Source organism: Brassica napus, chromosome C9, assembly GCF_020379485.1.
Source record: "Brassica napus cultivar Da-Ae chromosome C9, Da-Ae, whole genome shotgun sequence".
Taxonomy (NCBI): domain Eukaryota; kingdom Viridiplantae; phylum Streptophyta; class Magnoliopsida; order Brassicales; family Brassicaceae; genus Brassica; species Brassica napus.
Window position 1 is genome coordinate 16,436,240 of NC_063452.1, and position 7,382 is coordinate 16,443,621.

Genomic DNA, 7,382 nt, shown 5'->3' on the forward strand with positions numbered 1-7,382 from the left:
ATCCTTTTATATGGCACTGGAACTCTTCCACTCGTATCTTTATAACGAGGCTTTCCACAAAATTTTGCATGTAACCCGCTGTTCATCCGCCCTCCAATAAATCATGCAGTTGTCGCTGCATACATCTATTACCTAATACGATAAACCAAGACCAGCTACGAGTTTCTGAACCTCGTAGTATGAACCAGGAGCTACATTATCCTCGGGTAGAATACCTTTTACAAAATCAGCAATCGCATCCACACAGTCTTCAGCCAAATTATAATCTGTTTTAATGCCCATCAATCTTGTAGCAGATGATAAAGCTGAATGACTATCTCTGCAACCTTCGTACAATGGTTGCTTTCCAGCATCCAACATATCATAAAATCTCCTAGCTTGTGCATTGGGTAAATCTTCCCCTCTAAAATGATCATTTACCATCTGCTCAGTACCTACACCATAATCTACATCCGTTCTACTTGGTTCTTCTAATCTAACCACTGGCTGAGGTTCGCTAGTACTACCATGTTCATAATCAGTTTCCCCATGATGATACCAAATTTTGTAACTTCGTGTAAACCCACTCAAATATAGATGAGTCCAAACATCCCACTCTTTAATAACCTTTCTATTTTTACAATTCGAGCAAGGACATCTTAACATACCTGTTTTTGCTTCCGGTTGTCGGTGAACTAACCCCATGAATTCGGTTATACCTCGTTGGTATTCTTCCGTAAGCAATCTCGTGTTCGGATCCAAATGAGGTCGATCGATCCAAGAACGAAAATAATTTGAAGAAGACATGTTTTTTATGAATCTAATTCGTGTGTAAAGAGAGTAAGAGGGAGGATGAAGATATGGAGTGAATGAAGAGGAAGAGGGGTGCTTGTATTTATAGTTGAAATCCTGCCGACAGACCGAGGAAATTCCGACGGAATTCCGACGGAAACGGCTAGTTCGTCGGAATTTCCTCGGAATTTTAAAAATCCCCCAACGGCTCTCTAACGGCTATAATATATCCTCGGAATTCATCGGTTTTTTCTGAGGAATACGTTTTTCCTCGGTATTCCATAAGAATATTCCGACGGATTAGTATTTCCTCGGAATTCCGTCGGTATATTCCGAGGAAGCCGAATTTTGTGTTTCCTCGGAATTCCCTCGGGATATTCCGAGGATTTCATTTTCCGTCGGAATGTCCGTCAGAATACCGCTGTTTTCTTGTAGTGAATTTCTGCTTTACTACATTAGAAAGTTGGTTTAAGCAACCTGCATGTTTTTATTTCTGTAAGCAGGTGGCTTTGAATGTTTTAAATTTATGTTGACCCTGAAATTACAAAGATAAAAGCCTTCAAAAAGAAGTAAACATAAATGAAAATGTAGCTGTACGTATGAGCTATAATGTTTACTTACATACATCTAATCTATTAAAACAGGAGTACACAATTGAATTAACCCTAGCTTTTTCCTTATATTTACATTTCTATGCCACTATCTTAATAAACTGTAGTTTTATAATATTCCTAAACCACAACAATAAATTCACGATACTTACCCTTAAATAACTTCCAAAACCGACTGTATTATTATGTGATATATTTACCATTTTGTATTTCATATGTGTATCACGTTTCAAAACCGGTTCGCTGAGATTCACTCCATTATCAATATTTCCATTTAGTTTTATTCATAGTCTAAGAACATAGTTTTATTCATAGTCTAAGAACATAGTTTTGAAACCGAACATATCCATTTAATTGTAGCAATATTCTATAAACATTGTGTTGCACCGAACATGAACTTGTATTGTACTTTTCTTCTTCACTACAGAATGGCCACTTCTACTTTCTCTTGGCCTACTAATGGTGCACAAATTACAATCTCTAATTATTAAACAAAATCGCGATTGGATAAAATAAATTGAACCGGCCATACCAAATACCTTTCGGTACTAAATTTATAAATGTTCTTAAAAATATACGTAGATTTTTGAAAAAAAAACCGTTTTGTCAACCTAAGATCACGCTGTTATTCAATATCACACCAAAAAACACGCATATGCTAACTTTAAGATTGATCTTCCAAAATCACGTAATAAACTAAATTAATATATAATTACTACTATTAATATTTTAATTTTAAATAATTTTAGGTTAACAAGTAATGACAAAGTTAATATAACACTATAAAAAATATTGAAAAGGACTGATTATGTTGATATAACACTATAAAAAATATGTTTAAAATGATTATTATAAACTTCAGATTAAATAAATATAAAAAACAAACACATAGCCGCGCACGTCAAACTCTAGTTAAACTTATACTAAGAGATGTATGTTTCATGTTTCCAGTCCGCGCCTATTGATGACGGACATGAAGTAAGTTTTTTTCTTTCAATATAATAAGCTGTTGCAATTTAGTTTTGAAGTTTTACCAATTTTGCTTTTTCTTTTTTCTTTTCCTAAGTGTTCACCCTGTGTAATCGAATTAAAAATTTGTCTAGTATTAAGTTAACTTGGCCGACATTAAACTATATTACGGTGTTCTTTTATTTTGGTATGAATTATGTTTAAGGAAAAACAGTAATTAAACAATACTAATTGATTATTCCATCATTATAAATTATATTTTGCATATATATATATTTATCCCGCGCAGCAAAGCGCAAGTCTTCATCTGGTTTATTATTAAATATGTATCTCTATATTAATTTGATCATTTAATTTATGTCAAAATGTAAGTAATGTATATGTGTATTTATGTTATTTATTTAACAACACGGAATAGAGTAGTAAAATAAAAAATTTCAAATCAATAAGAAAGACATAATTAGATTTAAAAGATATAACATGGGTTCAAAAATAACTTTTCTTCTTCTATAGCTCAAAAACTAAAAAGTATGATATAAAATAAAGTTTAGCCTAAACAATGTCTCAAAATAACATATATAGGTCAAAAACATGTTATGGTCATATTTTAGGCAAAACCAAACCAGAAGTCGTTAGCTCAACTAGAAAAGATCACCGTGGTCATTGTATTAGAGGTCCTCTATTTGAGTGACCAGTGAGACAAAAATAATATTCCATGATGTAGTTTAGGGCCAGGAGGAATTACGGGGTTTGGCCTTGCACCTCTAATTATTCAAAAAAAGAAAACCAAAATTTTATTTTTTTCTCGTATTGAACCTGCAGATTGAGAAGTATTCAGTAAAACGTGAATAAATTTTGATCTAACTGGTGGATCAGCCGAAAAATGTGGCATTGGAAAGCTAATCATTTATGTATCGTGTGTCCAAATCGGAGCTCCATCCATTGCTAAGCATCTCACATGTCTGCACTGTTCTGCATTTTCAATTGTCATTTTGCATTCAGTTTAACCTCTTTTGTTCTCATTTTTGTTGGTTGATTTCTCTATACTTTATGGTGTATCAACGGATAAATAATTAAAATAATCTGAAACACATATTTTGATTCGATAAAAGACTAAAAACATATGTTAGAAACTGGTAAAAACACACATATAAATAAACACACACACATATACTTTTTTTTTTTAAATGATGCGTCCAATGGGACAAATGTAATGATTTAGACATTGTACTGTTTTTAAATGTTTTTTTATCTTAGTGAAATTTTCTATGGTAAGATTTTAACGGAACGACAAAGAATACATAAATGATTGAATTTTAAATAGGATTTTATAACTACAAAGATGAAATGATATCCTTCCAAAGTATTTTACAATGGGTCGATGACATTAAAAATTAAAGAGAATGATCAAAATGAATCATTATCAAGACGTTTATGACTACTAGTTTTGACTTTTGAGAAGGTACTACATCATACTGGATAACATTATTTCAAGAACTCAAATGATGTACTAATGAAGGGCAGTTAATGCTCACTGCACACATTTCTTTCTTAATTATGGGTTTTCCATTATATTTCTATATATATATATATATACTTATTTACCTATGAAATAATACAATAATGTGATTCCCTATTTCCCTTTTCTTTAACACAAATTATTTTTCATAACAAAATTTCTGTTATTACATTACATCATAGCCAATTATCTACTTAACAAATAAATCCATTTTTAATTAAAATTAGTTATCTTAAACGTAGGCATATACTGAATCCAAATAAAGAAAAGAGAAAACAAAAAAAAAAGTGTACTTTGTAAACTTTAATCATTTTGGTACGAAGATCGTGTGCCCACGTAGCTAGGTTTAGGAGTAGAAGTAGATGCTTCATTTAATTTACCATACATCTCTCTCTATACGGATATAACAATTAATTAAAATTGTGGAAATTGTTAGAAAAATAGGCAGAAAAATGAAAATAAATGGAGGAAAAAGACATGATGACTAAAAGGAGATTTCAGTGCTTTCAATTCAGCTCTGAGGCTGACACCAAGAAAGTGTTTTTGGGCAGACCATTATGCTCTTGTCTTTGACCATTCTTTCTACCTTTACTCCTCTTATTTTCAATATACTAAGACCATTATTAACCCAAATCTCTTAATTGAAGTTTTTAACTTCGGGTAAAAGACGGTTCTTAGTTTTTTTTTTAGATTTTAATTAAGAAAAACTAAGAACCGTCTATTAAATAAGAGATATAAGAGTCGTCTCTTAGTCGAAAAGTGTAAAAAAAAAAAAGTCAAATCATGAATTAACAACTCTGCCTAAAAGACCGGGATTAATCATGGTCTAAGTTCTCTAGTGATTTTACCTAAAGAATCTAAGTCCTCTAATTATATTTAAACATATTTTGGTTCAACTTCTCATAATATTTTAGGGGAAATGATTTAAAACATCAGTCTTGATAATTTCCAAGTAGGCATTCTAGCAAAAAAATTATACTACTTCTTCTGTTCAAAAATAGCTGATGTTTAAAGAAGTTTTAGATGTTTCAAAATACATTATGTTTTGATATTTTATAATAATCTTAATTTTATTAAAACTGTGTGACCAATAATGTTATATTTTTTTGATGATTGGCTGAATAAAATTTATTTATATTTTTTATGTTACATTTTAGAAACAAATATGTATTAACTCTTGTGCTTTCAACCAGAACATCATCTATTTTTTAACAGAATGAATCATATTTAATATTGGAATTACAAATATAAATGATGTTAATATTTTATTAGCGAATACTAAAAAAAATCAGAAAGACACAAAAATATTTTTTAGAAAGAAAAGAATGAAAACTTTGACACTTTTAAAATTTTCAGATATATGTTAACCAAATGCTAATATAATTTTGTATTTACATTTAAGCAAAAAAAAATTGTATTTACATATGATAAATTAAATATAATATACGTACTCTAATTTTATAACATCAATATGGTACTAAGAAATTTATTACGTACTCCATATATATATATATGTTACTTTTTTGTCGAAAAGTACTCCAATATTTTGAGTTATATGATGTTTTATAGAATGTTTGGTCTTTTAAAATATAATATATTTGATACTTTAATTTTACTTAATATTGTATAGCTAACTATATTTAATAATATTTTGATAGCTGTTGAGTCATATTTAATTTATATTTTAATGATTTTTAAAAATTATATTTTTAATGTTTGTGTGGTTAACTAAAATATTATACATTTAAAATCGAAAATGCTAAAATCAAATTGAAATTAAAATCAATATATAAAAGTAGAATAAACGTAGATAGTTGGTCGATTTTAAATGATAAACGTTTGAAAATTCATAAATTGCTTTTGTAAAATATTACAATTTCTCATTGATTTAATGTTTCTGAATTTTAAATAATTAAGTAACTAAATTATATGCAACTAGCTAAGTTATGTTTATGAGATACCCTTCACCTAGATATTATGTTATTCGAGTTGGTATCTAGCAAGCAGACTCCTCATGGTTCACATGCATAGTCTTTAATGTTCATAGGTCTAGCAATTTGTCTACACCTCTTAGATTTTCTAGATAGGGACATACATTGCAATATCTACTAGCTCTCTCCTTGCTTCTTCCCCTGGTAAGCCATTTTTTTTAATTATATGTATATGTGAATGTATATATCTGAGTTCTTGAATAATCTATAAGTTGCAATGCATAGTATTTAATTCAAAGTGAATCCAAATGCTGCACTATATGATATTAAAGTCCCTAAATAGTTGGCTTCGATTCACTTAGCATGGTTTGAGTGGTTTTTAGCAGATGACTCGATTGGATTGATCTGTTTTCTTTTAATAGAAATCAGTTTTTTATAAGCAACGAAAATAAAACGATTATAGAAAATATGAATTACTCGTAAATTCTTTCTCAAAAAAGTGAGTTACAGGTCGTTCGGCATCATATATACACATATCAAAGGGGTTGCGGCTGTAACTTCTGCCGCCCAGATTCGATTCGCTCTGGGAGTGACTATTTACAATACTTGGGTTCCCGGCAAAAAGGTGAAAACACCTTTTTTTTTTCCAAAAAAAAAAAATTGAATAAAATTAGTTAATTTTTTTAAATAAAAACTGTGACTCTATCCCCAGCAAGGCGCGCTCGACCCGCTTTTCAGCATTACATTGATACGTATCTAACGGGAGGTAGCCAAGTAAGTATTAACTAGGTTAAGATCCGCGCCTTGCGCGGGATCAACATTGTATATATATTATTTTATGTATTAAATATTTTTACATATTATGAAATAATAAATATATATTAAATAATTAAAAATTAGTAACTATTAAATATATAATTAAATTGGTGCGAACATATAAATCAATTTTATTAATCCAAAAAATATTTTTTTTTTTATATTTGATAGGGTATGTTATTAAATTTAAATGATACTAACATAGATAATATATTTTAGTATATTTTTAATATTAATGTCTATTAAATGATGATTTCTACTCATATAGTTTTTTTGATCATTTGTATCTTTTATAGAAAAAAATTTAAATTACTGATAACAAAATTTTCATTGTGGGATTAATAATTTTAGTAGTTTATAATTTTTTTTTAAAAAAAGTTGTCAATGATCGTTCAAAACTTTTATCAAAAAAATTGTTCAAAGTAAATTTTGAAACTAAAATATTGTATTTTATATGGTTTATAGTTTAATTTAAAACGATATATATATTAATCTTAATAATTAATTAAATTAGACTTTTTACTTATATAATTTTTGTAATCATTTGTATTTTGTCATAACAAAAAATTTAAACCATGGATCATAAAATTTGAATGTGAGACTTTTAACAGTTTTAGTAATTTATAGCCGTTTGTAAAAATTCAAAATATAACATATACATAAAAATCTAAATTTTTATTATATGGTTATTGTGGTTGTTTAATTTATTTAATAGTTTAAAATTAAACAAATATGATAGAAGATACACTATTTTTTATCAAATCT